At 39.2% G+C, this 24,397-nt stretch overlaps 1 long non-coding RNA gene across 1 annotated transcript; it reads right to left on the bottom strand.

Annotated features, from left to right (window-relative positions):
* Positions 1 to 1,579: 1,579 nt before the first annotated feature.
* On the bottom strand, positions 1,580 to 16,945 carry LOC121061915. The gene is made up of 4 exons (XR_005815330.1): positions 16,745 to 16,945; positions 16,282 to 16,342; positions 3,883 to 4,006; positions 1,580 to 2,360 (listed from the first exon to the last, which is right to left on the bottom strand). It is a non-coding gene; the product is annotated as an uncharacterized LOC121061915 (long non-coding RNA).
* Between the last annotated feature and the right edge of the window lie 7,452 nt (positions 16,946 to 24,397).

The following is a 24,397-nucleotide window of genomic DNA, read 5'->3' on the forward strand; positions in this document are numbered from 1 at the left end:
AGAATGCACTGATCTTAAACTTGTAATTAAAAAGCAGCAAAGTGTGTAATGTCCTGCAGATAGGAGGCTTTTTCCTTTACAGCTGCCTTTCACTGTTTTGTTAGTGTAATGGTGTACTGGAGCACACTAGACTTCTTGGCATACAGTCATGGGACTAACTTTTAATCAGCCAGGAGAATCACTCACAGTCATTTTTCAAACATTGGCTTCATCTCTATTTTTTTTTCTTTCTGTTGAGTACTTTCTATCTTGTGACGTAGTTACTCTTTTATTTTCCTTACGTCCTCTCTCTTTCCCTTTTTAAAATTATTCAAGATTATTTGCAAGACTAGAGACTTGGCAAGTCTGCTTGCAGCGTCAGTGTGTGTTGTATACCAATTAACTGTTGTCTCACAAAACAAATATAATTAAAAATTTGCTGTAATAGTTTAGTGATCATACTTACACATGGAGAGAAAAAATGTTCTCCTGTTATGTTGGGCATATTTATTTTGTAATGCTAACCCTACAGGGAGTGGTATAACAACAAACTTTACTACAAAACAAAATGTAACAATTGTAGGTGAAATGCATAATACTTTGATTAATACATAGCTTCAAGGCATAAAGAGAGCCTTTAATGCATTTATTAAGAGCTCTTAATATATGATATATTTCTGTTTTGCAGCTACCTACTTTGTGTGCTGTAGATGAAAACCAGAGATGACCAACTATATGTCAAGAATAATAGTTTATATGCGTAGTTGCTGTTTTGTGGCTAAGTGCCACAAGTTTGAATGATTCTTTAAAGAACTCAGAGGAATCAAGTCTCTCGCCTGAAGAGATCACTACTTAAATAGATGAAACACAGGCAAAATGCAAATAAAAGGTATGCTATGATCCAAGCTGGCCAAACTGACTTGCCTTATATCTTGTTACCAATAAGGCTCTTAGAAAGTAAGCTAATTATCTTTAGTGTTTAAATTACTGTATAAGTTAGATCACAGGATAGTGACATGAAGAATGAGAAGAAAAGCGGAGGTGATCACATGGAGTGCTCATGCCAGATTAAGCATTGTTATTTAAGACTCTTGAACTGGTGTCTTACAAGGTAAACAAAAACTTTCTTGAAAACCCTAGATACTGTAGCTTTTTTTTTTTTTTTTTCAGAAAACATTTACTTTCAGCAGGAAAATCTTAAGCTGTTCCTCCCTGCCCCTTCCCCCCCTCCATCTTCTGCTCTTTGCTTCTATGCAGAAGCAGCATACCACAAGAAGGAGCATAACACAAGCAGGTTGTATTTCCTTGTGGCTATTTTTATTTCCTGTGTTCATGGAGAGCTGGGTGTGTGGTTTGCCGTGGATTCAGTTCACGTGGTTCCTTTACCTATGGCAACTTTGACATTAGATTCAGTGAGGAGTTTTCTTCTTGAGGCTACTAGATTGTGCAATATTTTTGCTGGAGGCTAATGACTTGAACTAATTTTAGCACAGACTTGAAACAGATCTCATTTGTTTTGTGATGTATAATCAAGAGTAGCACCACTTTGATTTCTGGTATCTCTTGTCCCTCTTTGCCGCAGGGATCAGTTAGGAACCCAGTCCAGTTCCCCTATAGTGCCAGGGGTTTATTTATTTATTTTTATTTTGCAAGCATTTAAACTTGGTTGACTGCTTGTATCCTGAGGGCTACAAATCCATGGCACACGTCCACCCTCCTTCCTTTCAAAATGGCTTAAGTATGTTGCCTAATTATCTCCGGTTATTGTGTGCCCAACTGAGATGATGCATGTGCCAAACTTGGGTGAAGTCAGCGATGTTTCATTTTGGAGGGCCTTCCTGAAGAAACAATTTAAATAAGGAAAAGGAGTCCAAAGGTAAAATTTCTAATGGCCATCATGTGGATCCTGTCAGGATCTCTAAAGATCACAGCTTTTCAGCTGGGTTTCTTCAGAGGGCCTTTTAAAAACATCTGTAGTGAAAACAATGTGTTTGGTTTATTCATAGTGAAAATTACCACTGCAGGCAGTAAAATGCATGCCAAAGCCAGGACTGAGGGCCCAGCCCTGGGAGCTTCCTGTGCCTGGGATTTGTGCTGGCGTCAGTCTGAATCCTGTGCTTGATGCCTTGAGAACTGATCCCTGGCTGTGGGCTGTGGAATCAGGCCCCTGCTGTACAGGACAGCGTTTAAACAAGAAAGCTGTTTTTCTTTCTGCTGTTTGCATTGTAATTACTTGCTTCAACAAAGACGTTAAGCTGCTTCAGAAGACTTTTACTCCTTAATGAAGTTATGTATGGCTTTTCCTTATTTTTCAGTTGCAGTTGTGACTCTTTTCTATCTGTACGTGTATTTCTTTTGCAGTAGTTTGTTTATGCACAAAGCTATAGAAGTGAAGAACAGAATAAAAGGGGGGAATACAAATAAGTTAAATATGCTTTCGTTACAGGGAACCGTGAATAAAAACTTATTAACATATCAGCTAAAACACACCTCTGTAACTGAAACATCGGTAAGTGATCTAGTGTTATCTTTTTTTGGCAGATTGGTGAGAGGTCATTTAAATTAGTTCCAATTAATGTACTATTGTTCCACTACACCATCATCTTTCATGTTATGAGTTAGCGTGTGCAACAAAACCCTTCTGTCTACAACAAAAGAATTTGTATATAAGAGCTGGAGAATAAAATACTAACACACACACACACACACACAAAGGGAGGGGGGGAGGGAAGGTTAAGGGAATGAAGTGGCTGATTGGATTCTATTTCCCATCAATTTAACTCCTCAAAACCCTATTTTTTTTTTCAATTTCCTTATTTTTTTCTTTATAGAATGTTCAAAATAATTTGCACTTAGTTTCCTTGATGCTGATTATCATGCATCAGCAATTTGTATAAAGCAGCTTCTGCCCTTTCTGCACAGCAGTGCATTATTTTGGCATCAGATCACTTTCTGAGACTGAAATTACTTGCTCTGTTAAAGCAGGAAAGAATGATCAACAGCCACCATTTTAAAATTCTCATTAGGTATTCTTTTTTTTTTTAGGTATTCTAATTCTCATCAAACATTCAAGCTGTGGCCCTGTCATGGCCTCCTAGGTCCTGACATACCGCTCTAGTGACTTCAATATAGTTTTGATCATACAAATAAATTAGCTGGGTATCATATCAGTCAATCTGTAAAACATATTTATTTTTATGCTGCTTCCCTTAATTCTACAATGGGAAATTCTTTAAGGAAGCAATAGTCATTGCCTGGCAATTTCAAATCAGAGATGAAATTGGGCTGACAGAACAAATGGGATCAGCACAGGAGCTTATCCACACTTGAAAGTTAATTTTGATTAAAGTAGACATAAATTCAATTTCTGTGGCTATTGCTGAGTAACTCCACTTACGGATTGGTTATTTGAATTCTGCTTATCTGAAATAACTTTGAAATAATGAGGCTAAATCAGAATAAGGGATAATCATTCAGGGAAAGGCATGTTAAAACATGAAGTTGTTCAGAATACTTACAGACACCTAGTACTGTGGGACAAGCTGTGAGAGGTCTTCTAGTGTTGTACTGTTCTAGATTACTACAGGAATTTCAGATGATAAAAATGTCTTAAGTTTTCTCACTGTTCTCTGATGTCACTTTGATAAAAAGGCTTTTATTTCATTCAAAATTGAACTAGATGAACAGCTTAATTTGAATTACATTGAAAGTAGTCTTCTGGAGTAAGTTATTTACTGGAGTCCATTTCCAGATGAAAAGCATAAAGAACAAGGAGTCAACAAGTTTGTTGTGCCTGATGTTGGATAGAAAAGTCTTTGTACAAAGAAGGTGATACTGTCTGTGTGCACTTTTCCTTACAAATTAAAATATATTATGATCAAATAAATAAATAAAGGGTCATACCTTCCTCAGTCTATAGAGACTTAGAGTCCCAGAGAGAGATTTTCCTTCTAAAGGGGAAAAGCCGTTTGCTGCAGGAGTACAAATTCCATTTTCTTGGGTGCACCACCTCCTTCTGCACGTGCTTCTGTAGCATGACACAAAATTTAGTCTAGCATTTTCACAGGGTAGCAGGGTATGCTAAAACTTGCACCAAGGTGCTTCTGAAGGACTGAGGGAATGGGAAAGTAGTATGTTCTGAGCGCAGAAGTCACTGTTATTAGATTCTTCTGGCCACCAGAGACAAGCATCAACCTGATATCCAAAGTTTTTACTAGAGAGTTTCTGGTCCTGCTTCTGTAATGAGCAAAAGCTTGAAATTAGAACCCATGTACCTAAAAATTCAAGTTCAGCTTAAAAAGATCCTGAAATATACCACCCTTGAAAGGATTCTGGGTCAAGAGCTGTACTTATTTGAAGTTGACAGTATTGAAGTTTTACCACTCTTTCTAGTGATTCCTGTAAATGCTGCATTCTTGGCATGCCTCCCTTCACATTAACAATGTATGGCCTGTACTTGAAGGGGGAATGTGGCTGTACCACTCTTTTCCACTCTGAGGTGAAATAAAAGCAAACAAAAGCAGCTTTCCTATGGAAACTACTACTTGACCTTGCATTTTCCTCTCCAAGCAGTGCTCAGCTTGTGGTCTTTTTAAAGTATGCACAAATAATACCATTAAAAAAAAAAAAAGGTGAAGGAATATACAGTACTTAAAAATGCAGTGAAAAGTTAGACTGACAGCATGCACATACAAAAATATAATTCTGTCAGAACCTCAGGGATAACCTTGTTCACAATGCCATGGAGATCTCTGAGGTCTGTAAATATTTCAGGTATAGGTTTAATACTGCATCTTAAAGAATGCTGCCAGCAGTTCAGCTCACCCAGAAACCATGCTGGCATATTAGTGTAATGCTAACTCAGGGGTAAGGATGCTACCAATGGAGTCTCTAATATTAATACCTGCTATCTACCTAGAAGCATGTGCTATTTAACTGTTACCGGTTACCTTAAAAAGATGAAGCTGTACAGCATACATTGTACATAACTTACACTTAACAGTCTTTCATATTTAATCATCTTTCAGAAGATTAGAGTATATACAGAGGAAACCAGGACTTGTGAAACTCTAAAGTCACGACTAAGAGAAGTCCATTCTGCTTGGGTGTAGAGGAAGGGCTGGTGAGGATCCACCTGTCATGTACCACCCACATGAATATGTCTTAGTTGCAGGTTCTGTAGATCTCTTTTTTCACTAAACATCTTGGGAGTATCCTGATGAAAATCCCACTGGAGGGTGGCTGAGGTGACATCACAAGCAAAACATCCCTAAATTGGGGAAATGGGATTGGCGTTGTATGCTTGTTATTTTCTGTCTGCCAATCCTTTCTTGTTACTTCTTTTTCTCTGCTCCAGTGTTATTTTGCATCCTTTACTGGATGCAGGAGGGAACATGACTACTGAATATAAGGAAAAAGCAGAGGTTCTTAATGCCTTCTTTACATTTGTCTTTACTAGTCACTTATCCTCGAGGTACTCAGCCTCCTGACCTTGAAGTCTGGGACAGGGAGCAGAAGAACACCCCCCCACACCTCCCCAGTTCAGGTGGAAACAGTTAGAGACCTGCTGCTCCACCTGGACTTGTGGGACAACTGGGGGATCAGGCCCAGTCAGCATGGGTTAACGAAAGGCAAGTCCAGCCTGACCAACCACATCTTCTATGACTAGGTGACCCGCCTCGTGGATGAGGGAAAGGCTGTTGACGTAGTCTACCTAGACTTCAGCGAGGTCTTTGAGACAGTCTCTGACAGTATTCTCCTGGAGAAGCTGGCAGCCCATGGCTTGGACAGGTACACACTTTGCTGAGTTAAAAACTGGCTGGGCAGCTGGGCCCAGAGAATGGTGGTGAACGGAGTGAAATCCAGCTGGCGACTGGTCATCAGTGGTGTACTGCAGGGGGCAGTGTTGGAGCCCATTCTCTTTAATATCTTTATTTGAATGAATTGAATGAGGGAATTGGGTGCACCCTTAGTAAGTTTGCAGATGACACCAAGATGGGGGGAAGTGTCGATCTGCTGGAGGGTAGGAAGGCCCTGCAGAGGGACCTGGACAGGATGGGTTGATGGGCAGAGGCCAATGGGATGAAGTTCAACATGGCTAAGTGCCGGGTCCTGCAGTTTGGCCACAACAACCCCATGCAGTGCTACAGGCTTGGGGCAGAGTGTCTGGAAAGCTGTGCAGAGGAAAGGGATCTGGGGGTGTTGGTCAGTGCTCACCTGAATATGAGCCGGCAGTGTGCCCAGGTGGCCAAGAAGGCCAATGGCATCCTGGCTTCTATCAGGAGTAGTGTAACCAGCAGGACCAGGGAGGTGATTGTCACCCTGTACTCAGCTCTGGTGAGGCCATACCTCAAGTACTGTGTTCAGCTTTGAGCCCCTCACTACAGGAAGGACATCGAGGACAAGAGGGAATGGCCTCAAGTTGTGCCAGGGTAGGCTTTGGTTGGAAATTTGGAGACATTTCTTCTCAGAAAGAGCAGTCAGGCATTGGAACTGGTTGCCCAGGGAGGCAGTGGCATCACCGTCCCTGGGCTTGTTTAAGAAAAGGTTGGACAAGGTGTTTAGGGACATGGTTTAGTGGTTGATATTGGTAGTAGGGGGATGGCTGGAGCAGATGATCCTGGTGTTCTTTTCCAACCGTAATGATTCTTTGATTTAACCATGGGCCACAGTCCCTTTGGTAGGGTCCCTGCCCTGGCATTGCTTGTCCATGGGTCATACATAGCCACTTGGTGGTGTCCCTGCCCAGGTGTAGGTCACCCCATGGGCCACAGTCCCTTCAAGGCATCCCTGCTGTGATGCAGGTTCCTCCACGGGCTGCAGTCTCCAGCTGTGTCTTCAGTGATGTCCACTTCCACGTGTATCCTCTATTCCTCCTCTCCCATTAGATGACACTCTTTCTTAAATATGTGTGAACAGAGACATCACGTGCTCCCGTGGCTGGCTGAACTTTTGGCGTGCGATATGGTGTGTACACTGGTTCAAAGCCACCTGGAAGCATCTGTGACAGGCGCAAGACAGCTAGTGGACTCCTCCCATGCAGGCACCCTTGCTGCCTCTGGTTGCTGAAGAGCTGACAGTTGTGCCCCATATAGCTGGGCACAGTCTCTTGGGATAGCACATTGTACCTCTACAAGACAAACTCTTACTGAGTGGTGTCTCTGAACATCCCAAGGTAGTTCAGGGCCTTCCTAAATAGGGAACTTTTTGTGCATTTTGATTTTTTTATCCTGTGTTTGTGTGTTGTTATTTCATATCTATGAAATGCTTAACACTGAAATAGAAATCAGTGAATAAAAATCACTTGTTTGTTAACAGCAAATCTCTTTTGAAAATGTCCCCTCTTCGAGGATATCACAGAGTCAACTAGCCATAACAGTTTAAAAACAGAGAAGGGAAAATTAATGCAAATGGAATTGAAAGTGAGGGTACTCAGAAATGTAATGCATTAAGGATTTGTCACAACACTGACTTTCTTTGAAGGTATCTGCCTTCAACTACCATAACTGAGCCTGGTAAAGCTCTGAGTTAGCATGAAGGCTGAGAGATGCTTTCCTTCATGCCTAGCTTGCTAGGCATAAATTGTTATTCTTTATCACAAGAAACTACTGCCAGCAATCCATCTCTGTGATCATCAGCTAAGACTACTGTAATAAATTTTATCTGAAGCTCGTGGTAGGCACCATATGTAAATGCTGAATTTTCTTCATATAAAAAGCATACTACCAGCAGGTTGCTATCATTACCAGGATCCTCCACAGTCTCGTTTGACTTCTAGTATCCATTTAGGAGCTCTTACTCTATTTTTCTTCATTTGTAACTTAATGCCAAAGCTATTCTCACAGAAACCAAGTATTTAAAAAGCTCAAGACAGATAATAAATGTTCTTGGTAAAAGGTCACCTGACTGTGGAGGAAGCTAATGGATGAATTAAAAATGAATTTAAACTGTAATTTGCAATGTTTACCTGCTAGGAGAACCTTTTCTATGTTACTATAGGTAGAATTGCATTAATAGAAATGTCAGGAATGAAAGAAATGAGCAAATAAGTGAAAATTTCAACATAGTTGGCTTAACCATACAGCAGGGAGACACAGAGCACAGGATCCACTGTGAAGAATTCATTGACTATCATAACAACCTGAAAATGTGTGTGAATCGTGGTGATGAGAGCCTCACAGGAAGCAGACATAAGCATCATTGTACTCATTTTAATTGTTAATTAGACTTAGAAATGTAAAGGAAAATGGGATTTTTTTTTTTCCTGAATGCTGATGGCAGTGAATAGGAGCAGATTTATTGTTATTATTATTATTTTTTTCTGTTGAGAGAGTCTGAATAAATCTGGGTCCCAATAATCATTAACTTTGAAAGACAGTTGGTCTGAAGAAAATGACAATCATACTGCATCATTTATTTTTCTATTTCTGTTCACTAATATGTTTTGTTTTCTGACTTCTGTAATAGCAGTAGGGGAGGGGATAAATCTGTCCAATGTCAGGCTTAGTTTCAGCTTCTGTTTGGGCCCTTTTATTTTTTGTGAGTTCCTTTTAAAATATATTTTGTAGGTGTTTACTGACCTTCACAGAATATGGATTTAGTTTCTGTTATTTGGGATCTTGTAAAATGCTTAATTTGGCTTCTGGATGCAACAATATTTTTATTATGAATAAATTAAAAATTCTTTGAAAGGTGAAGGGGACAGAGTGAAATAATAATAATAGCAAAGTTTAGTTAACATTATGTGGCATTCTTATGAAAAAAACATTTTAGGACGTGTAACCCAACCAAGAGTGGGCTGAGGAGAATTGTCGTTGGAAGCACCTTGGAGTATAGCTTCCTTTTAATAGCCCTTTGAATGTGGAGCATGTTTGAGATCAGCAGAATGCACCTTTACAGATTAACCACTTGGTGTCATGAAAGCATAGCCAGAGCATTGCTCAGAGGTTGTGATGTCAGTCAGACTGATTGTGGTTAACATTGTGTGGGTTTGTTTTTAGTACGTGGCTTCAGCAAAAGGCTGGATTTTCTGTTTTGTTGTTGTTTTTGTTATTAATAATAATAATTTCCTTTCCTCCTTCTCCTTTCTGCTTTTTAGATTTTCATCATTAGATCATTTGTTATTTCTTTGTTTGTTTTCCCCTCATTTATTTTTTTCCCTTATTTCTATCTTACTCTTAAACTGCACTTTTTGTTTGCTAAAATGCTGCTAAGAATAAATCCTTCTGGCAAACACCTGGCAGGAGTTGTGTGCAAAAAATGCTAGGCTTTCCTGGGGATGTTTTCTGTGCTCAGAATTTGCCCCCAGATTTGCAGCTTGAAAAAAATATATCTTTCAAAGGAACTTTCTGACCTTAATATTATGTATACATGGAAGCTTAGAAAAAGATTAAAAATGAACAAAAATTAACAAAACTGCCCACTGTTCTAACTAGGTGAAAGGATGCTACAAACTGAGCCAATGTAGTAGTCCATGTAGTTGTCAGAGAATCCACTGTTAATATTCCAGTTCATGTCAGTGTGAATTTTGTGCAACTTCCCTTTGCATCAAAAATGAAATTTAAGTTGTGACTGTTACTTCAAGGAAGTACTCCTCAGAAGATATATTTGTCTAGTGACAAACTAAATCTAGATTAGGACTTACTGAATTGATGTTTTGGGGAAGATACGCTCTGAGAAGATACGTGCACACAACCAGAACAGAGTAGATCCCTTAGATTTAGTTTACCATAACCTAGGATGAATGCTATCTCAGTGCTGCTTCTTCCAAGCCACAAGCAACCTGCCAGGGAAAAAAAAAAAAAAAAAGAAAAAAAAAAAGGACACTAACCCTCCACTTTTGAGTTAATAAATGTAAGCTGTAGTGAACTCCAGAAAGTGCAGTCCTCCTATTTTACTGCTGACTGACGCATTAGCTGTGGTATATTTCAGAAAACGGAAGAAAAAACTGAGATATGGTAATTTCTAAGTAACACAGGATTGTTTGTTGTTGTATACAAAGTCTTTGTAGTTATGTAAATAATTGGCTGTCACATCACCTTCTTGCTATCTCTTGACTAAACATAGGTATTTAAGCTTCCTGCTTCTTTAGTACTGTAATTCTTTCAAATCTAGTGCAAATATATTTAGAAGACAAATAAGAGGTTACAGAAGCATTGTGGCTTACAAGGAGATTCCACTTTTCATGAGACTTCACATTCATTTCCTCTGTGACTCAGCTGATCATTCCAGTCTCTGACATGGCATTCTGGTATGAAGCAGCTTTTCCCTTTTCCTCAATCTCTCTAACATGCCTCTGGGTGTGTTAACTATTCGGATGTGGAAATCACATTTTCTGTCCTCTGAGGCTATCAGAAATAGTTCAATTTGGAAGAAAATGCCTGGTCTGCTTGAAATAAAGAAGAAAGAAAATGAATATGTAAAGCTGCAGAAATATCTTGCACTTATTATACGCCATATCCCTGTCACTGCCCCATTTCTTTACACATCCTCTCTGAATTAGTTTAAGTAGTCATTAGCATTCCAAAGAGTGCTGTATGTAATAGGGATGGCAGTGCTGATTCCAGGCAAGTGGCAACAGGAACTTCAGGGGGTTGTTTAATATTCATTGTACACACTTTGGAAAAAGGCAGAGTATGTTTTTCAGACTTCGCTGCACATCTATGCATCCTTGCATGCATATTGTGGGCCCTGGTGGCCTCTGAACAAGCTGGGCCAAATCTGTCCTCAGTTGCACTGATAAAAATCTGGATAAATGCGATTCTTTTGGAAATGGAGACACCCTATTTACACCACTGTGGGGAAAGGCAGATCAGGCCCACTGCTTGCTTCTGGCTGCCGTGGTCAGCTGATGTTCTGTGCTTAATGATATTACAGGCCTACAGGGGTGTTTGTACTACAGTCTCAATTCAATCTGCTGTTTTTAAATAAACACACTGCACTGTGACTCTTGTTAGGAAGAAATAAAAAAGGAAAAGGAAGACGTGCCAGTATCCTGATTTCGAAAAGGGTCTCTAGGTATAACGTGTTGGTCCTGAATCTTCCCTCATCTTCTTCAGGCACCTACTCCTCAGATAGCTTATCTCCGCCTTTGAGTCACAGCACTAGACCTTCATGGATTTTCTTGGCTGTGATGCTGGGTTTCTGGGTAAAAGCTTTGCAAGATAGTTTAATAGTGTCCTTAGAGGATTTCGTCTTAGATTTTATGTTGCCATATGTGTTCAGCTGCATTTTCGTGCTGAGCATTAGTATCAAACTCAATTCTCACGTCAGAACATGGCACTGCCTGCAGAGAGACATGTCAGGTAGCCTGATACACTGATTTTGTTTTTAGTTTATCCCAAGTTGCATAATTCAGTTTACTGTTCTCTAATTTGCTCAGTTTATGGCACTTCCCGTTGATATGATTCTTTCTGTAGCCACAGAACTGTCAAGGTTACTGAGCTGTATTCAAAGGAAACTGAGATGCACAAAAATGTTATTGGGATGAATGATTGCTGTTTGTTCTTATACGGCTGTTGCCAGTAGAAATGATGCTAGTAAAGTATATAAGATATAAGATCCTTTACTTCATAGTCCTTGGTATTTAGAGACTGAACATCTCTGAACTGTCTGTAAATACGAAAAAGTCTTTTATGCCAGCTATCATCGATAACTAGTTCTCTGTGTAAGTGTAATGTATGATGGTTATAAGAGGTGCTTTGTGAGTATAGCAAAGACGCATTTTTTTAGATGCAGCTTTTGGAATTAGAGGAATATATTGAATCACCTTTACACAGTGACTGGGAGAATGATCTAAGATATTTTTCTAACCTCTGCCACCATACTTTACAGGAATTGGCATTTATAACACTTCATTCTGAATCACTGACATTACATGATAGGATATTTATTCTTTTAATGCTGCTTGTAACAAATTTGCTCAGTTCAAAATGTGTTTTTTTTTTTTCCTTGCCTTCCCCCCCCCCCCTTTTTTTTTCTTTTTTTTTTTTTTTTTTTTATTCCCTAGCTCTCAGCCCAACCTGGGATCTGAATTCTGAACATTCTTTCCTTATGGAAAAGGATTCTTTCCTTCTTTAACTTATTTGGCCATATCCTGCCTAGTAGCAATGATAATCTTAAGGAAAGCATATGAGACAAAAACTTTGTATGACTCTCTCCTTGGGGCAAAGGTTAAGGAAAAGCACTGTAATAAAAAGTTGATTGCAGAACATTAAACTGATTAAAGAGTATAATGAAAAATGTTATGTATGTTCTGTACAGAATCAAGTACAAGTAGGTGTAGTTTAAGCTAACAGTTTGACAAAATTTAGATACATTTGATATATTTTCCACTGGTACATGTCACCAGTAACATGCACTTATGTCGTTTCCATTTGTGGTTCTAATTCCTCTTTCTTACATGAAAACAACTGAATAAATGCTCACTAAGCATTTATTTGGCTGTCTATGGTGCTAAATGCAACCTTCAAGCAGCTCCCCTTCCAGCCACTGCTCAAGTACTTATGTTGGCCCAAATCAGTGGTCCTGTCTCTGAGAGCTGAACAGCAATAGTCATGTTGTCATTTCTGCCAGCATACTGCTGTATATACCTGTGACATCCCTTCCTGACACCTCTGCTGACATCCCTTTGCAGCACAGAGGGGCTGTTTTTACCCTGTTCACTGTTGGTAGTCTACAAATAAGATCACATCCACCAGTGCACCCGTTAAGTACTGCAGGCTGAGCAGCTCATACATTCTGTATTGGACTGGTTACAAGTGGTGTCTTTATCTTTAATCAACCTTGGAGGTGTCACTGAGTGACCTTGAAGCCACCTTTCAAGTTGCAATGGATTTCTTTTCTCCTTTTTGCAGTTACATTTACTTGCTAGCCAAATGACTATCCTGTCTCCCTAGAAGCCCGCTTGCCTCATTTCCATGTGGTGCCTTTCATCCTTTCTGTCACATTAGTCTTCTTCACCACGCAGTGACTGTAAAGTGTTGTTTTAGGTCAAATATTATGAAGCTTGTGTGAAGATACCCTTGTAATGAACTTGCAGAAGAAGGTGTAATCTCTGATGCTACTGCTGTCTCTGGCACTGCTGTAGCTTACCAGCTGTCCCAGTTGAAACACTTGAGGAGTGATAATGCTAGAGAGGGAACTGAACTTTTGCTACTTCATAGTGAAAAGGCTTCAGGGCTAACACTAGCTGACTCAGGGGAAGAAAAATTCACGAAACTGGAGTTTAGAGGTTGTTTAATACCATATCAGGAGGACAAATCCTTCATCTGTGAGTCAGCTCTATAGAAAAATATCATTACAGAAACTAAAATTGAAGTGCAATGGCTGGAAATTATTCTGAATGATGAGAGAGAGGGAGAGAAAAAAACAAAACAAAACAAAACACAACAGAACACGCAAACAAAAAGCCACAAAGGGAGTAAGAACTAAAAGGGCTATATCTTATTTCTTTGGTGTTATGGTGATATGACTCATCTCTTTGTGGCTTTCTCTATTTGACGTTCATTAATGACTCCCCAAATAACTCACTGACTCATCTGAGCTCAGAGCTAAACATCTCAATTTTTAAAGTGAGTTTCATGTTTGGGAAAGTTGCCGGGCTGACAAAATTGTCTGTGTCTATGAATTGCTGTGTCTTAAGAAGGAGTGCTTCATATTTTCCCACACTACCCACTGTTCTTCAAACCTGCCCTAAAGGGTACACCTCTGTGAGCACAATTAATGTTCAGTCTCCTTACTTGTGAAGTGGGGTTCTATAATGGGAAACAAAGCACTTTAGTAGTCATGCACTCATAAAACGGAACAAAGAATTGCATTTGTTTTACTTCTGATTCGAAACGCTGCTTCAGGGGTAAAAGGTTTCCAATTAAGATATCCCAGCCAGGATTCAGCTAACCGAAATTGTAATATTATTTCTGTCTGTGCAGCCTATGTTGAAGACTGTCTGTTGCTTGTATATTTTAGAAAACATTTTCTATTAAAGATCAATACCAGCTCCTACTTAATTGTTCTGCAGTGAAGTCATGAGGTTGCTGCAGTACACTCTGCCAGGGAGGGCTCCGCTAGGTGGCAATGTTTATCCAGATTCTGTTTCCACCTGTTTGGTAGGATATCTCTACAATGCATCAGCAGGTTTTGCTGGTGGAATAAAATATTTAAAAGTTCCACATGACAAAAACCTTATTTAATTAAACAATCTTGATTTTTTTTGTTTAAATTAAAACCATCGTGTGTTGTTTTAATATTGCCAAGTTTATGTGTAAGAAAATAATTTTTGTACAATTCATGTTTTCTTTCCCTCCCCTGTTCCATATCATAAAATATATCTTTGTTCATACAGTATTGGTGTATTGAGACAGATAACTGCATTGCAAATGGAAGTAATAATGTCCATTCATAATTCAAATAATACCCGTTTTTCATAAGGAAACATTGCAAGTTAACTGTGCCCATCTTTGCACCACTTTCTTGACTCTGCTCTAGCTTAGGTGAAGATTGCCTTTGAGAGCATACTGATTCGGAAACATAAATTGTAAAACACCAGTCAGCCCCCTACAGATTAAGGAGATCTTTGTGGGGCAGCAAGATGAGCAGAAGGGAAGTTCTCTTGTCAAATGAGATAGGCAGAAAATACTTTCCCAGTGATGAGAGGCTGGATAAAGTTTCTTTTCTGCCTGTGTAGAAGATATGCCTTACTCCTTTATTACTTTTGGGCTCTGGTGCCTTTCTTCTTTATGTGAAGTAATGGATAACTAGAGGCGGTTGGTCCTAGGGGCTGGATGAAAGGACATGGGGAGCAGAAGTGCTCAAGGGGCTTCATTTTGCCATGGAAGCAAAGTGGAATCAGGGTGATACTGATGGAGACTATTTTAGCAGGTTTTAGACAGTTCATCACACACAGAAAAATGAAGCTGATTTGTGAGACAATGAAGGAAGAAGAGGAAGAATTAACAGGGCTGTGGGAGAATGAAAAAAAAAACAACAACCAAAACCAACCAACAAACAAAAACCTTACTCCAGGAACCAGAACTGTAAAGACTTGATTTCCAGTAGGTTTTTCTGCCTTATGGGGTTAATAAGTATGAGCTTCAAACTTATCTCTTATGGAAACTGGAATATTCAGAGATTGTTGAGAAACACCGAGTTTCTCTTTGATGGGGTGTCTCAGGTGTCTAATAATGTCTGAATGCATACTTTTGCTTCACCATCTTTGGTGCACTAATACGGTCTCTCACTTTTCATTGCCTGCCTATTTTCAAGCAACTTCCTTTGAGATACCTCTCTCTCTTTTGGCTGAAATTGAATGTAGGGTTCAAATATTGTCAAAGGGAAAGGGCCGCAGGAGCAGACTCAGGTATGGGCATATAGCGTAGGTATGTAAAAGCAAGTTTTCATCCCTCATGGTCGTGGGGGAAAGAACAGAGTAAAATTTCAGTTTCTGTTCCGCATCTTAAACTCTTCAGAGAGACAAAGTCAGTACTGAGGAAATGAGGCTGAACTGTATCTCCTGCCACACATGAGGTAGCATGTATTTTAACAAAGATGCAAATATTTTGGGTGATGGATATTCATCTGAGTTACATTCCTTGGGATGAAAGGAAAAGAACTTTATTTTATATTCTGGGGGCTGCTTGTATCTCCTTTTACCCTTTTCCAATACTCCTGAATTGGCAAGAGCCTCCTAGTTTTCGTCACTGGAGCATTTTTAACAATTCTTACCAGACTTGGTCAGAAACTTTCTAATAGCAAAGGGAGCTCTGCAGAAGTGCTCAGTACTGAGGGAATTTGGAACACTTGCTTCCATAGAACTGAATCTGTGAACTGTGAGCAAGCATCTTGAAAGATTTCATCCTGGCATGTTGTTCAGTTTGTTGTAATACCTTTAGCATGCTAAGAAACTACTCAAGCAATGTTGTTGCTCTGCCCAGTTGGAGTCTGCCTTTAGAGATTATCTCAGAATTCTGCAATACATTGGAGCACTTCAGTTTTCAATTTTTTAAAAGCACTGAGCATTTTCACAACAGTGTTTGAAACATCTGCCTTTCAGTAACATAAATGTGTAAGGTAACATGCGGTCTTGCTGAGTTATCTGAGGCACCAGAGAAAAATACCTGTTTATGCATACTTCTGTCTGACTGGTGGCACAACTGATATCCATACTGATATGAGATTGACAATATGACTCTCATTTTCTGACAGTACCTAGCTGATGTAAAGCTAAAGTGATCCTTCATGATAGTTGCTCTATAAAGAGATGTGAAATCTTGGCTCTGGTGAGATTACAATAAAATGTTCACTTACCTCAATGGTGGCCAGGATCTCCATCATACAATATGAGAAACTTGTTCTAAAAGACTTAAAACTAAGTAGAAAAAAAAGACATTAAATATTTTTTTTCCTCCCCTTCCCCTTCCCCTTCCCCTTCCCCTTCCCCTTCCCCTTCCCCTTCCCCTTCCCCTTCCCCTTCCCCTTCCCCTTCCCCTTCCCCTTCCCCTTCCCCTTCCCCCTCCCCTTCCCCTTCACTTCCCCTTCCCCTTCCCCTTCCCCCTCCCCTCCCCCTCCCCCTCCCCCTTCCTTCCTTTTTCTTTTTTTTTTTTTTCCTTGTCAAGTCTGGAGTGTGTAACTACAATGCAAGGAAGTGAGGCAAAGCTTTTAGACAAACACATAGCTGGCATGCAGAGGTACATGACAGTTATCAGAAATGTCTATGTATAATGAGAAACTAAACAGGATTCTCAAAAGTCCTCCTGTACTTCCTACATACATTTTATAACTCTAATCCAGTGTGCATTGCTTGATAACATCTTGGTACGTGTAGACACTGAACCACTTTCCACAGCCAGGTCTTGACACTACCACTGAGCTTTGCTTTTCCATGCAGTGGAATTGTGCAATGAATATCTTGTTCAGGACAGTTACCTTATGCAAAATAAGGCCTTGTGACCTTGGCTGTTGCATACTTGAAAAGTTCTGAACAGCATCTCAGTTCTGCAGAGGCACTGCAGAGAGGTAACTGCAACTGCTGCAAAAACAGTATGCAAATGAAAATCATGCCCTGAAAGTACTTTGGTAAAACCAAAACCCAACATGACCCAAGCAAACAAAAAATCCCCTCTCATCTGCCACCTCATGCCGTATGACTAGTTCTGTGATTCAGTCACCAATGCAAACCAGCCACCTTGAGCACTGAACGTTCCTGCCTTGCATGATATAAAACTGCAAATGGGCTCTTTGCAAACATATCAACCAGAACTGAAGTACTTATTTAAAATTGGAGATGGGGTAGGCTACAACATCAGCAACATATGTCGCACAGCATATGAATAAATCAAGCCCCATCCACAGCTAATGAAAGGCTTTTCGATATGCTTAACACTAAATTACTTTTGATTAAAAAGCTTACTGGAGAGACAAATGTAAACTATTGCTAGGTGTGCTCACGTTAGACAGTTATGTACTCAATCTAACTTGAAATGGATAACAGCTAACACATTTCATTTCCTGCATACTCAATGAGACAATGTTCACATTTTTTTTAAATAGTAATTTCAAGTCAGTCTTTCAAAGTGCTTGAGTCAGCAACATAGCAAGAGTGTTTGGAAAGATGATCATGCAAATGGAACTTCAAGTGATTTAATATGCTCACAATCTCAGGTAGATAGTTTGATCTATGGCATACTTAGAATGATGGAACAAGCTGTGTGCATCAGTGGCATATTTCAAGCTGTTAGCATTCTTAGCAAATCATGTTTAATATAGGTTTATACTTAGTCTGAAAAACTTACCAGGAAGTGTGATAAATAGCAATATTGTGGAAGCAAAAAGTGTGTAAGAGGGGATATGTGGTTGCAATAGCAGAGAAAGCACAGAAAAGATGGCTGGTCTGTACCATAACTATTTTCAAACTCCTTGTGCAACATTGTGTGAGAACTGTAATTTCTTATGAGTATTTCTCAGACTGGAATTTGACAACGTCAGAGGAATAGCATGTGTGGTGCGAGTCATCACAAGAAGAAAATTATGTAACTGGGGAAAAGAGAGCAGCACTGAGTTCATAGTCAAAAAGGTGAAGGAAGTGCCTCTGTAATACCTGAGGTAAAGGAATTTTTGGGAATTGTGTAACTGTACCAGAAGAAAAGGTGCTTCCATATATAAAACACCTTGAGATGAAGGTGATATTTTTATGGCATTAACAAAAGTTTTTTTTTTTTTTTTTTTTTTAAAGGTAGATTATGCAGTGTTTTTCAAAAATGTAGCAAATTTTGTTTGTGATTGGTTTTACTCAAAGACAATGATATTGCATTCATACTCCTGGCCATCCAGATGGCCCTCTGGTCCCAGATGACTGGACACTTCCTAATGTGACACCCATTTATAAGAAGGGTGGTAAGGAGGACCCAGGGAACTACAGGCCTGTCAGCCTGACCTTGGTACCAGGGATGGTTATGGAACACGTCTTCTTGAATATAATCATGCAATGTATGCAGGACCACCGGGAGATCAGGCCCAGTCAGCATGGGTTCATGAAAGGCAAGTCCTGCCTGACCAACCACATCTTCTTCTATGACCAGGTGACCCTCCTGGTGGATGAGGGAAAGCCTGTTGATGTAGTCTACCTAGACTTCAGCAAGGCCTTTGACATGGTCTCCCACAGTATTCGCTTGGAGAAGCTGGCAGCCCATGACTTGGACAGGTACACACTTTGCTGGGTTAAAAGCTGGCTGGACGGCTGGGCCCAGAGTGTAGTGGTGAACAGAGTGAAATCCAGCCGGTGTCCAGTCACCAGTGGTGCTCCCCAGGGGTCGGTGTTGGAGCCTATCCTCTTTAATATCTTTATTGATGATTTGGATGAGGGAACATGTTTGAATAGCTCCAAATCATGTTTTTGTTTTGTACAGTTTTTCACAGAAATTTGTGCTTCAGAGTAATAATTACTCTTGTTAATATTTTGTCTTTTAGTCCAATCTGGCTGCAAGACACTTGGTGTCTACCAGGACTCCCAGGTTCTTTCCTGAAGAGCAGCTTTCCAGATGGGTGACCCCCAGCATGTCCTCATGCCTGGGGTTGTTCCTCCCAGGTGCAGGACTCCACACTTCTCCTTGTTGAATTTAATGAGATTTTTGTCAGCCCACCTCTCCAGCCTGTTGAAGTCCCTCTGGATGACCATGCAGCCCTTTAATGAGTCAGACACTTCCCTGCATTTTGTGTCACCTGTGAATTTATTGAGGGTGCACTCTACAGCTTCATCCAGATCATTAACTAAACTGTTAAACAGGACTGAACCCAGTATTGAGCCCTAGGGTACTCCACTTTTTACTGGGCTCCAACTAGACCTTGCACAACTGACAAGTACCCTCTGGGTCCTGCTGTTCAGCCAGTTCTCAATCCACAGATTTTCAGAAGTCCTGCAAGTCTGAACTTCATCCTAATAGAAATAGAAGGCAAAAGTTAAAATTTGAAGAGAAAAAAGTAAATATAGGTATATTGCATGAACATATAATAATCTAAATTATCTGAAAGAAAATGCTTTAGAAGTGATGGCTTGACTTTATAACAAAGGCTGAGGTTTATCAGATCGACCTCTGATCTGTAGGTGGGTGTAAACAGAGATAGTTGGGAAGAGTTTTTAAGAGAATTTAAGATAACTTCCAGTAACGCGTCTTCATACACTGTAAGAAATAAACATTGGGCTGCAGCTGAGCAGTTTTGCAGAAAGGTTTATGTACTGTGGCTGTATCATGTTATCCCTCCATAACACTTCACTTTTCCACTTCTTGCAGACATGGAAGTGGGTCTGCAGGCTCCCTACATGGCACACAGCTCTCACCAGCCATTTCTTCATCTTCTAAAGTATTGCTTGCTCAACTTATCGCTTGGGGTGCAGCAGTCAGTGGGGACAGAAACATATGCACCCGTACCCTCATTTGAAATCTTTTCACACAAAGTTACAGAAGCAGCGGCACCCCCTCTTGGCATCTTTGCAACTGCTCTGCTTATGAGGCTTAACAGCATAGGAGAGGTGCAGGAAGAGACTCTGAGAGACAGGGAGCATGGAGCCTTGTATGTGAGCGAGTCAAGTCTGACACAGGAGGAAGAGCTGAGATACAGATAACAGTCTAGTTACTATAGTGACGAAGGGGAGCATATATTGTATCTGACACTGTGCTTTTCAGCACTTGACATAATATGTATCCTTTCTAAAATAACAATATAATTTACAATAGAGAAAAAAAAAAAAGGCAAACGTGTAAACCGTGCATGCCACTTCTCTGGCATACCTGCTTTGCAAACTGGTGATAGGAAAAAGCACTGCAAAATATCAAGCCTAATAACATAAAAAATGCATAAATAGGTAGAAATTGTTTGTTTCATCAGTGAAGTAGTGACTCACTAACACTAATTCTTTCATGTAAGCTCTTTGGTTATCTAGCAATATCTGGAATAGTGCCTGATCAGGAAGAATAGTCCTGGTTTTGAAATCATCTCCCCGTTTCTGTTTTCTTTGTAAACACCTACTATTAGCCTCCTTTGTGACACAGCTCCCACGGAGTGCATAAAGAACTGCATTATCAATTAATTTGCCTACCTTCATTTCCCAGCTGTACATTGGTGTCACACTATGCATTAAAATATCTGTCTTCATAATTTTTTCAGTAGGAAATAGAAACAGAATATGCTTTTCGAAACCTAACTGAGAACTGATAATACAGACATGCAGTGTTTTCACTACTGCAAAGAGAAAACTTACATGTCATATTGATACACTGAGAATCCCTTCCCTCCTGTTAATCATTAGGAAAAGGCTCCCTAGTAATTTTTCGTAAGAGGCTTTTTAATATCTTTCTTTTTTAGGCCTTCAGTGTTCTCTAGTGTAATGCTGCAATGCACATATTAATATTATTATTTAATTCTTTGCTACTCCTGGATTGTATTTCAAAGACAATTAACTGCTTATTATACTGTAGTATTTTCTTCAATGTTCGTAAAATAATTACATCTTTTAACCTTCTCTCATTGTGGTACTGTTTAGTTCTGCATTCTCCTTCTTTTTGAGAAGGCTTATTATGCTTCTCCCAAGTCTGAATCTTCACTCCAGACAACAGAGTTGTCATTACCCAAAGAACTATTATACTGTGTGAAGCATTAATGCAGACATTAAACTTTGATCTGCCTAATAGGTTACATCTGTATGAAGGAATTGCTGTGAGGAGGTGGTGTAATGTTAATGCAAAATAACTACATGTGAGCATGTGAGGAGTACCATAGGTCCTAGAATAGGACTGTGTCTCAAAAAATTGTCCTGTGTGTCAGCAATTTCATGGTGTGGCTTCCACACTGTGAAAGCTCGTGCATGTTCTCTGCTTATTTTATCTTTGGCTGACTTGATGATAGTGATGACAGAAGGGCAAGTTTGAGCCATCTGCAGTGGTCATGTTCTGGTGGACAACTTTGCTGTAGGATCTGGGCTGAGATGGCCAACTCATTACACAGAGATTACCCAACAACCTTCAGATGCAGCCGTGTGGGTTGTTACTGACCTGGGCTGGATTCAAACTGGCAGTGAAAGTATGAAAAGCTCCATATGCCAGTATTTCCCCTGAGCCATTAGGTGACATATGGTTTCATTCTGAGCAAAACGATGCTAAGCTGATTCAAAATTATATATGCAATGGTTAAAGGCATCTCTCACCATACCTCATGGGAGCTTTTTTTCAGATATTTATATCACAGGGGAGAAATCCATAAAGTGGAAATTATAAATCCCCTCATTCATTGGGTATGCCTATTCATGTTAAATTGAATGATCGGTGGTATCCTAAAATGACTGAAGAAGGCTTCAGGCCTTAGGGTTTTTTTGGTGGTGGTATTTTGTGTGTGTTGGTGTTTGTTTTTTATTTGTTTGTTTTGTGCAGACTGAGGGTAAAGGTGGTTACATGCTTATTTATTCAGTTTTCATCCAGCGACGTTACTTGTTTATGAAAAAATGTTATTCTATTAATTTCATTTCCATGTACAGTTGCCATGTCATCTGCTCAGAGTTCTGGTATAACCTGGCCAACTACTAAATCTGCCTTTATTGTTTTCAGCCTAGAGACACAGAAAAACTCCTATTTCTATACAGCTCTTCAAAATATATTCTCAAAAAGTTTTTGAGAAAAAAATCAGGGGGTGATTGAAATAATCTACAGCCAAAGATCACATTGCACATTTTTTTTTTTTTCCAGACTATGGATGAAAATTAAAGTATTCAATTTTCCTTTCCTGTTTGAATGAGGTCAGGTATCTAAACAACAGCATAGAGATCAGCTTGATCTAATTTGCATTTTATGTGCTCCAGCAGAAAAAGAATCAGCAGACTGCAGAGCACATGGCTGCCACTGTGGAAGACACAGAGTCAGGGAATGGTCCCAGGTTCATTTTCCATTTCTTCTGGACTTCTCCAAGAGTTTAAATTGAAAGGAAAAAGAGGACTAGGATTAGCCTAGGACCTGGACTATGAAAAATCTGGTCACAAATACACCTTGCAAAAGTTTTACCTGTACTGGTTGTCACTTAAAATACTTGTGGTAGAGATACTTATTTACAGCTGGAAATGTTGCACAAAATATGAAGCAAACCTGTTGATTTCACTGAGAATTTTGTCATGCATTTTGTTTTCGTTTTTGTTCTCTCCTCACATTTCCTCTTCTTAGTATGTGACAAAGGTGCAGATACTACAGAGTGGGTAGAAATCATATCATTATTCTCAGACGTGGGTCTACAACTGTTGCACCATAGAAATATTGCTTTTGATTCCCATGAACTTTTGATGTAAATATGTCCCCAGAAGAAGATAATGTGCTTGTTAGGGGAGCAAAATTATATGTGAGAGTATGCCCCAAGAGTAGGTAGAGAATGATTGAAGTTTCAAAAGAAAGCCATAAGAGAAAAGGTCTTTTTATAAACCACAAAGAAGCCTGGAGAATTCTCTTTGGGATCTGGAAGGAGAGATAAAACTAAGGAATAAAAAAGTGTGCACTGATAGAATGATGTAAGCTAACAGGAGAAAGAAGTGTTTGTGAGGAACGAGAATATATATCAGACACCTGCTGGAAATGAAGATGTGACAGACTAGGAACTGATTTTAAAAGTGATCCTGCAGCCAACTAAGAACTAGATAGTTGTCAATAGGATCACTTTCCAAATCAGGTCATACGTAATACAAATGGAAAAGATGTTTCTAGCCTTTACTGTAGCTAAGGAAAACCAGCAAGTGTTTTACTAATTCACAAGTACATTCCATATGTCATTTATGCAAACACTGCTAAGCCAAATAATTTGAGTCAGAAATTTAGACCACTGAGGATAAGTGAAAAGATTCTGAGGATAAGCAGAATAATTTTGAGGACTGAATGTATGAAATATATTATGCATAGTATCCCATACAGTATATTTTGCCTCACATTGTTTTTTTTTCTCATGTTAGTCTTCTATGTCTTTTTCTACACTGTGACATCAGGTATAATTAGCTGCAGTTTATTTATTTATTTTTATTTTTATTTTTATTTATTTTTATTTTTATTTTTATTTTTATTTATTTTTATTTTTATTTATTTTTATTTTTATTTTTATTTTTATTTTTATTTTTTTATTTTTATTTTTATTTTTATTTTTATTTTTATTTATTTTTATTTTTATTTTTATTTTTATGTTTATTTTTATTTTTATTTTTGTTATTTTTATGTTTATTTTTATTTTATTTTATTTTATTTTATTTTATTTTATTTTATTTTATTTTATTTTATTTTATTTTATTTTATTTTTTTATAGAACTATCTACAAAAGCACCGGCTCAATGTTTTTGTGTAGGTCTCTCAGCAGAACTATGAAAAGAGCTGTCAAAAAGCTGTCATGAGCTGGGCAGGGGTCAGTGCTAATTAACAGAAGGACTTGGAAGAGGAACAGTGTGATTCTGATCAAGCCTGGGAGGCTGCGCAGAGAAGAGTTAGGCAACACAGTTGTTCATTTTAGTGTGAGAGTTAAAAAAGCTGTAGAGGAGGAGACTGCAATAGTAAAGATGAGATGAAGCAGATGTGTGAGGATTTTGCTAGTGATGCTCTTCAAGCAGTGATGCTCCCAGCCTGCAGGTTGCTGGGCAGTGAGAAAGGAGAGATGGCAGGCAGATCAAGGATCAAGTTCAAGGTTCAAAACTGGGTTGGATTGTCACTTGCTCTAAGTTTTTGCAGTTTAGTGCAATTTTAAGGGTAAATTAGCACATTTTCACTTAATGAAGGCTAAGGCCTGAGGGTATAGTTGAAGAGGGAGTGAGAAAAAAAGCAGGAATTTATTTGTTCATGAGAAACAGATAGGGGAAAGAAGTCTACTTGTGGCATTGCCCAAGTATCTTCTAAACAGTAATGGTAGTTGAAGGTCTTTG

Source organism: Cygnus olor, chromosome Z, assembly GCF_009769625.2.
Source record: "Cygnus olor isolate bCygOlo1 chromosome Z, bCygOlo1.pri.v2, whole genome shotgun sequence".
Lineage (NCBI taxonomy): Eukaryota > Metazoa > Chordata > Aves > Anseriformes > Anatidae > Cygnus > Cygnus olor.